This window comes from Lycium ferocissimum, chromosome 1 (genome assembly GCF_029784015.1).
Source record: "Lycium ferocissimum isolate CSIRO_LF1 chromosome 1, AGI_CSIRO_Lferr_CH_V1, whole genome shotgun sequence".
In the NCBI taxonomy this organism is placed as follows: domain Eukaryota; kingdom Viridiplantae; phylum Streptophyta; class Magnoliopsida; order Solanales; family Solanaceae; genus Lycium; species Lycium ferocissimum.
The window spans coordinates 30,685,637-30,695,562 of record NC_081342.1 but is presented as its reverse complement, the minus strand read 5'-3'; the positions used below and the strand labels follow the sequence as shown (position 1 = coordinate 30,695,562).

Sequence of the window (9,926 nt, the reverse complement as noted above, 5' to 3'; positions counted from 1 at the left end):
AACCCCTAAAATAACGATCCGAACGTTTACGTATCCTTAATGTATTTAGCCTACATTATAGTATGCAGAAAAAAAATCAGGTTCTATATACAATATTGACTTTTCGGAGTCTTGACACACGACTAATCATTGGTCAAAGTATGAAAAAAAACACTAAGTGTTGCAAAATATAAAGTTAGCCAATTTATTTTTTTTGGTACTGTTTCTATAACACGGTATTTTACTGCGTTATAGAAAATAAAATAAAAATTTAACTACTTCTATAACGCAAGAAAATATCTTGCGCTAAAGCAAAGCGAAAATTTACTTTTACGCTAAAGATAGCTTTGTAACTTTTTTTTTGTGGGGTATTTTGGTTCACTTGGTTTTTTATTAAGTCATTTTGGTTCCGAACTCTTCACCTAACCGACTACTATTAACTCTTTATTTAGGCTGAATACCTAGATAGCCCCTTAAATTTGACACATTTTGTAAGTTAGACACTTTAATTTTGTAAGTGACCAGATAAACACTTAAATTTGGTAAAAGTGTATCTTTTAAGCATCTCACCGTGACATGGCAAGTGCATGTTTTGCATGCACTGAAGCTGCGCTTGAATAACTTAAATTATGTTTTTTTTTGTTACTCATTTCTTTTTTATGGATGCAGCTATTACATTCAAGAAATTACTCCGTGTGGGCCTTGTAATTTCAGCTTACTCCTCTATTTATTTCTTCATATTCTTTTCTTTCCTCATTAGCATCATATTTTGCATAATTACACAGACCTTTTTTCATAATTAGATTATTATTATACCACTAAAAAATATAATTTTATAGAAGAAAACTAAAATGATTATACAAACAAATTTTTAATCTTTTCAATGTGATACTGCAAAAATCAAGCATTATACCTAATAAATGGATATTTTTTAACATCAATCTTGTATTAATGAAATGGGTATCTCTGTGGTGGTTGATGAAGGTCAAAATAGGGAAGATTGGAAGAGGATCTGTGGGTGAAGTCTTATTTTAAACAAAGTTTTTTAATTCATATCACCATATTGAGTTATTTTGGAGTGCAGAGCACTTTGAAGTCTGATGTTAACGGGATGGCCAGGTTTTATTAGGAAGAAGATGGAAAAGTGGCGGGGTGGGGTTGAGGGGGAAGGTAAGCTCCTTGGGTGTTTTCTTTTTTTTTTTTTTTTTTTTTCACAACTGTTTTTTCATTTATTTATTTTTTTAATAGTTCTTCTACGTAATATTAGTTGATCAAATATATAGTGCTTTTTAGTGATATTTGTTAATTTTATTAAAATTTACACGTGTCATATAACAATTGGTTCACTTAAACATCATAAGCAAGTATATTTCACACACTTGACTTTATGTACACATGTGCTTAAAAGATACACATTTGCCAAGTTTAAATTATGTTTTTTTTTTTTTTTACTCATTTGTTTTCATTTATTGTCTACTATGTGGGTACCCCCACGTGAGTGGGGCCCCTCTCTTCCGCTGCTTTTCTCTTGCCTGCATTGGTAGTATCCTTTCTTTCTTTAAAATAAAGGGAAATGGTGATTTTAGTACCTGAATTATTATTTAATTTCACTTTTAGTCGTTCTGTTATTCTGATTTAGTGTATTTGACCTTTAATTAAATAAACTATGCAATTTTATTCCCTGAGGTAACGCAAGCTAACAGAAAATAAGAAACCTAACAGAATCTTATTTAAAAATACATTAAGAAGAACAAAAATAGAGAGAGACTAAATAACCTTCAACCTCGCAACTATTAGTTTAGCTTCTTCCGAGAAAGGCAATGGGGCTCCACTTCTCCAGATAATAATTACAAGAGATCTAAATCATGATGCTCCCAAGCCCTTTTGTTGAGGGATCCATTCCATACTTCAGAAGAGTATATTAAAGATGCAGCGAGGGATAAGCGGGAAGTTTCGATGAACTTGCTTATTAGGAACTTTTATTAATCTTAAAGAGCTTGTTGCCAGAGGGTCTATAGCTTCTTCTTCTAAACTTTTTATATATATATATATATGAACTTTTCTTGTGGGGAATATTAAGAAATCTAAATAATATAACTCCATTTTTAATGAGAAAACATCTATAGTAAGATATTACTCCATAAGTATAGTCTCGTTACATTCCAAACATTCTTTTCCTGATTGTTTAGATGAAGCATTCAAATACAGCAATCATCCATCTTTCGTTTTAGGTAGCTTCACTTCTATTGGAGTATCTTGTTTGCTAGCTACTTGTCATGGTAAAGTATTGTTAGCTACTTTTTTTGTTTTGCTTTTCATTTTTCTGATTTTTTCAAGTAAGATTCTGTTAAGTTAGCTTCCGTTACTACAGGGATTAAAATTGCATAGTTTATTTAATTGAAGGTAAAGTACTCTGAGTCGAATAATACAAGGACTAAAAATGGAATTGAGCAATAACTCAAGGACTAAAATCGCCATTTTCCCTTAAAATAATTACAAAGTCAATTCGAAGAGTAATTTCCCTAAAAGGTCACTCATGTATTGGAATTGCCTACAAATATCATTTTTGTTTGTTTTAGGACTAGAATATCACTTACAACAACAACAACAACAACAAGAAGCCCAGTATAGTCCCACCATGTGGGGTCTGGGGAGGGTAGAGTGTACGCAGACCTAACCCCCACCTTGAAAGGTAGAATATCACTTAACTTTCACTATTTTCCTCAAAATATACTAAACACACAAAACCCTCATTCTCTCCTAGTTGGCACGCCATGTCACATAAAATTCTATTTTATTTAATAATAAATTCATTTAGTTCATCAAATCCATCTAACACAACCCAATCCAAACTCATTTAATTAACCAACTCATGTCTTGTATCAATTTAACCCGATTTTGTGCAGATTGCCCTTCAAAGGCACTGGTCTTTAATTTTTTCCCCTCAAAGTGGTGGTCTTTAATTTTCGCCCTTTTCTTAATATCCCGAGGTTCTGGATTTGAACTCCGGCTCAGTAAAAAAAAAAAAAAATCGCAAGGCAGAGATTTGTTGCAAAATTAGGCCTATTTGGGCCAAAGTTAGACCTTAAGACAGAGGTTTGTAAAATTCCAGCTAAATAATTTATTTTTACTTTTTTTGCCTTAAGGCAATAACAATGCACTAAGAGATGCTAAAAGGTCACGAGTATTCTTCGCATATAATTCAAAACAACACAAGCAATCTTAATGCAGCAGTTTCTCCAAATTACTTAAACATGTGTTACAAAAACGCACTGGTTTATCCTAATTACAGGAACACGGGTCACAAATATAAAATTTATATAAGTTGCTAACATAAGAAATCACGCAAGATTACCAGTGCCTAAGAACAAAAATGTACATATGGACACAATTTGGAACAAGATGGTGAAACACACAAGCAAAACCAAACTCTGTCTTGCGAATCCAAAACCTACCTTGCGAAATTATTTTTAATTTTTTACTGAGTGAGAGTTCGAACTCGGAACCTAGGAGTTTTAGGTGAAGGACAAAAATTAAAGACCAGTGCCTTTGAAGGGCATTCCTGCGAATTGCCCTTAGAAGACATGAAAGAAGCGCAGCTTTGGTACCTGAGTTTGAATTTTTGCATTTTACACCCTTAACGTCTATTCCCGTTTATGACTTGCACCCTATCCTTTTTTTTTTTTTACGAAATGCACCTTAACCTAACTTTTGCAGTAGTATATACATGAAACACAACATTAGGGGTATCAATGGTTCAGTTCGGCGCTTTTTTGCAAAAATTTATACCATACCAATTTTTCGGTTACTCTACTATATATAACCAAAATTAAACTTTTGAAAACCGTCCCAATGAGATTGGTTCTTCTTCGGTATCAGTACGGTTCGGTTAATATTCGGTATTTTTTTTAAAATCACCTAATGCAATACAAAACAAGGATTAAAAAGTTATGGAAGAAAACAAACTGAAAAGACTACATTATTGATGCTCACAAATACAACGACATCTACTTATAACTTAGAAGGAACACACAACACAATAAATACGTCTATTCGTTGCTTCTAAAAGAATACTAAAATTATTAAGAATTAGAATTACGCAATGGATTGATGGATCTTGCAGGTAGCAAGGCAGCAACAATTGTATCAAGACATGATAATTAGTGTTTAAAAATTATTTTTATCATAAGAAATTATTGAAAAGTAGAACTATATAAATTAATTGTCATATAAGTTCCAGTGGCAGTGGAGAAAGAGTAATTGTACTAAAAAAAAATTAGTTAAAGAATTTGCAATATGAAGTTATATGTAGTTACTATCATTGCTAATTGGAATAAGAACTTTAAAAATTTAGAAAAAATATAAACAAAAAGAAGAGGAGGAGAAACCAAACCTTTTCTTCTTTTGGAGTAGTTGATGATATTATCGTGTAGTAGTGTTCCAGACTTTATATATTTGGTTTCAATAGGGTCGACGGGTAGGTTTAAGTTTTAGTTATAGCCCTCTCCATTTAAATTCATCCCAAGGACAAAATATCTAAAGCTATGTATTATAAATTATGATATATAAAATATAATTCTACATATGTATTTATTCGGTTCGGTTCGGTATTTTTATACAATAAAAAACTCACCCTAATTATTCGGTACGGTTATCGATTTATTTTAAAACCTTCAGTTTTATTAAAAAGAACCTAAAAATCGGTTCGGTGCTGTACGGTTCGATCGGTTCAATCGGTTTTTGAAAAATCATTGACACCCTTACACAACATTAGACATCAAAATTCTCTCCAAACACACGGGGAAAGATGCATATTCATTTGCCAGATAATACTGCACAAAAGATTGTCAAGAGGTCAAATACACCATTATTGAAAATAATAATTCAAAATTATAGGAAACCAAAATAGTAAAAGGTGCTTTGGTTTTTATTAGTTCAGGGAGTAATGATTTTATTTTAAATTTCTATGATGTTCCAACAAGAAGAGTTGAATTTAGCATGAAAGAGTATCAAGATTTTATTCTAGACAAGATGCAAAGTTTTGTCAAGGTAATTCTCTATCACATAGTTCTTCTACCATTAACAGAGTAAAGTAATTTTTACAATATCAAATCATATAAAAATTTACAATTCTAGATAATCGTTCATAAAAAATAAAATTAATAACATAAAAAGTAAGATCGGTTACATATTTCAACATATTAAAATATATTAAGAGTATAAAAAATCATCCAAAGGATATTAATCGTAAATGAGAAGATTTTTTTCATAAAAAGACAAAAATATAATCACATTTATATCCATATAGAATATACAAGAAGAAGAATCTTTGATATGTTTGAGTATGAAAAAAGTATGTATAATTAATAAAATTTATTATTTTGCTTCATTTCCTTGACTTTTGTTCCTATCTTCTAATTTTTTTAAAAAAAAATAGATAAAGGATTTCTTAATACTATCAGAAGATTCATTTGAATTGATAGACTTTGCTCTACAATTTAATGTAGTTTTATAAATTGATAGTGTAAACTAATTTTTATAATATTAAGTTATCTGAAATATACTACAGATAACTGTCCATAAAATATAGAATTTGGTAACATCAAAATAAGATACGTTACCACAATATGTTAAAATACATTAATAGTTTAAAAATATAAAAAGTTTTTAACTATCGATGAGTTTTACATCTTTGATGATTAGCAAGCTACTACTTAGTACTGAGTTTAACACATACAAACCAACAATGTAAGGAAGTTACACTATCACATTATCTTTATCCGTTATAACATGTAATCTGTCTTTTTTCAAGATTATAAATCTTATTTTTATGGAGAATTGTCCGTAAATATCTTTTGTACGGTCCGATAGTATAATAATTACTTTACATTCTTGCTACATGTATATAAGTAAAACTCATTAATACTTAGTTATCATATATATTTACATATAATTACCGTATAATTAATATGATAATTGTTTGATTTTATATTATTTTACTATGAACTTTATGAACTTGGATGTCGTGAGATTATAGTGAGTGGGTTTCCTCCAATTGGTTGTCTTCCAATTCAAATGATAGCAAAATCATTTCATAGAAGTTGCATTGAAAAAGAGAACTCAGATTCTCAATCTTATAATAATTAAGAAACTTGAAGAATTGTTGACTCATTTACAAGCACAACTTTCAGGAAGCAAAATATTTTGACATCATCGATAATCCACAAGAATATGGTAAGTTTTCAATTATGTTACTTGGATTCTCTAAAAAATATATTGGTACGTGTCGGATCCTTAAAAAATAGTACATATTTTAGGATCCGACACGAGTACGCGACAACGATAGCATTTTTTGAGAGTCCGAAACGATATAGTTGTCAATGCTTTAATTGAGTTATTCATTTGCTATCTTTGTGTGAATACATTGTAAAACTAATTTATATTATCTTCGCATTATATTATCGGTTGTTTAAGGTTTTTATAAGCGCACTAAAAAGATTATTTTATTGTTAAGCATAATCAAGATTTTTTCAATCTATCTTAATAGTCTTAATCATAAGAGTAATTGTTTTAAATAGCCTTTAACTCTTTTTTTCCTGGCAAATATTGGACCACTCAGGGATTCACCCTGAGTGGCCTTTTATTAATAATAAAAGAACCTCAAAAAAGATTAAGTACAAGTAAGGGGGGCTAGGCCTTACCTTACAAATCTTAATGAGGTCAAACACCTCTGCTATTACTAGCAAGCATGTAACAAATAAGAACTGGAAAGAACCAGATACTAGGGTTGTTCACGGTTTTGGTTAAAACCAAAACCAAACCGAAAATTTAACCAAACCGACATTTGGTTTGGTTTGGTTTGATTTGGTTTTAAATTTTAAAAACCGATAATATTTGGTTTGGTTATGGTTCTATTAAAAAATAACCGAACCAAACCGATAAATTATATACATAAATTTTATAATTATTTATATGTATAATATTAGTTTTTCATAAATAATTATAAATATTTTATACCTTTTAGTCATTAATTTGATTTTTGGTCTACTTATTTCACATGATTGTTTAAGGCACATGTTTTTAAGAATATGTCCAAACTCATGTCTTTAAGTCTTTTAACTCTTTTAAGTGTTGAGTGTAAACCTACTAACAGAAGCTCACGTTAGAGTCTAATGTCTTTAACTTAATTTTTTAGCCTTTCTTTGTCAGCCATTTGATTTTAGGTTGTTTCTTCTTCTTTCTTTTTTTTTCGATTTTATACCTTTCTTTTTTCTTGTATGAATGGGTCCTAAACTTCTAATATTTTTCATTTGAAAAGGACAGAGGTTGTTGATTTGGAGGTTCCTATAGAAGAGATACTTCAAGAACATCGCATTTCTTTTATTTCGCAACTCACATGATAATGCCCTAATACTTTTCTTATGGGTAATCCTCCTAAAAAGCGAGAAAAGAACAACTCATTGTAGTCGAGACCCTAGCCTTGGGGATAATGATAGAAAAACATCTAAAGTTTGGGATCATTACACAATTTTTTTTTTAATAAAATGGGAGAATTGAGGGCAAAATGCAAGTACTGCCCCAAAATTTGGGATCATTACATAAAGTTTTTTTATTTCATATATTTTCATTTTAATTTTAGGTAGTCTTTATGTTTAATTAATATGTATGTTTGTAACAACAACTAAAAGCTTCTATGCTCTACTTTATTTCCAAGTATGTGTATTAAGATGACAAAAATGGTGCAGCCACTACTAAGTTGGTTTTTAGCTCTATATGTAATAGTTTAGCAACTTTGGGTAACTTGAGTACTACACTATCACTAATAGTGAAAATGTTTCTATGATGTATGTTCCACCTTAAACTATAAATAAAAGTTATCGTTTGAACAAAAAAAAAAAAGACATGTTTTTTTCAACTTTTTAATGTTTTACTGATAAGTCTCATGGCTGCTAGTCATAAACCGAAAAATTGAACCAAACTGAACCAAACCAAACCAAACCGAACCGACAATAACCAAACCGGTGGTTATTATTTTATTTGGTTTGGTTATGGTTTTAGACATTTAAAAACCAACTAAATTGATTTGGTTATGGTTTTAATGAATAACCGACCCAAACCGAACCATGAACACCCCTACCAGATACTCTATGAGCATCACGGTGTTTAGCACACTCTATGATGATACTAATAAAATGATAAAATAAAACAAGAAAGAAAGTAGAGAGGAGCCCATTCTTCTTTGTACCTCTGACAAATCCTAAAATTTGTAACCCTTTATCAATTTGGTTCTTCTCCTTGTCTCCTTTCCCCAACCTGCTCAAGAGTTCTTAAAAATACGTAATTCTTCTTAGATATGTTCGACCCAGATGATGTAGTAGAACTTTGTCACCTTCTGCTTTCTACTCTCATTGATAGTTTGCCTCGGGACAAACTCCTCAATTGCTATCTTTATGTGAATCGTTGTAATACTAGTTTATACTATCCTCGTTCCATATTATCTATCTTTTAGTATTCTTACACACCACTTTAGAAAAGACTTTTTTTTTATATATAGTTAAGCATAGTCGTAGGTTTTTTCAATCTATATTAATAGCCTTAATCATAAAAATAATTATTTAGATTATCATTTAACTCTCCTTAAATATCTCACTTAATTTATACGGACTAGTTGGAACGTAAGGTTGATTTGTAAAAAGGTGACGAATGACTTGTTTTTTGTCTTTAATAGCAAATAATTTTTAAATAAATTTAGTTTCTCAAAGTGGTTAGTATTGAGACATTGAGATAAAATAATTACTAAAAAGGGTGCAAATGCTATGTAAACCTTCCATGTTCCCATGTATATGCATAGTTTTTGTCTTATATAGACAATAGACAATCCACTTTTTGCAAATGTGGGAACTTTCTGAACAATTTCAATCGAGGTTCTTTTTGTACAATGGTAATTTACGGATTAATTCGTGTACATTTTAATTATTTTATTAAATACCTATAATTTTTACCAAAAACCGTACCAAATAACTTTGTTTATCTGGTGGTGTAATCATATAAAATGAAGGGTGGACAATTGAACAACTTTCATCAAAAAATTATACTGTGTAAATAAGTAAAAAATTATTTTTATACATATATATATATATATATATATATATATATATATATATATATTAAATCTTCTACGTTGTAGCGAATAACTATCTGCTAAGAGGTTTTTTTTTTTCCGTAAAAGCGAAACTCGTATAACAAATGTGTCCTAGGGGGATAGGAAAAAATCACCGTTTTATCTCTGTTGTAATTTAAACTCTGATATCCAAGATTTGCACTCACTTCATTAATCACTAAGCCACATAAGTGGGTTTCAATTTCAATTTTCAGCCAAGTTTACACTTTACAAACCTCCCCCAATCACTTTTTTATTCTTCTTGTGAATCAAAAAAGGTTTCTTATTTTACATAATTATGACAGGATTCAAAGAAACCAAAAGGGGTTGTTGCGGAACTGTATTATTTGAAGCAGGACCCTTGTGTACAAGAGTATCTCCAATTTGTTCAAATACTACACAATATGTTTTCTTTGATTACATTCATCCAACTGAATCAACTTATTATCAGATTTCTGAGTACTTAGTGAAGGATCTTGTCCCAAAGTTCTCAGCCATTAGTAGCTTTTGATTTATTACATAAAAAATTACTAAGTGTTATATTATCCATGTGTACGAAAACAGTGTGGCAGACCTATTTTATTTAAACGGAAAAGGGCCAAAATTACCCCTGAACTTTGAGAAATAGTTTATCCATACCCTTCGTTATACTATTGGGCCAATTATGCCCTTACCGTTATACTTTGGTCCAAATTTACCCCTAATCTAAACGGACTGCCACGTGTCCTAATCCTAGACGCCCAACCCATTTCCCCCCCAATAATTTCATCCGGATCAAACAATTCTC

General features: G+C 30.4%; 1 pseudogene; it reads left to right on the top strand.

The window, feature by feature from the left end:
• The first annotated feature begins 935 nt into the window (after positions 1–935).
• LOC132060472 (GDSL esterase/lipase At2g24560-like) lies at positions 936–9,650 on the top strand (annotated as a pseudogene).
• Positions 9,651–9,926: the final 276 nt, after the last annotated feature.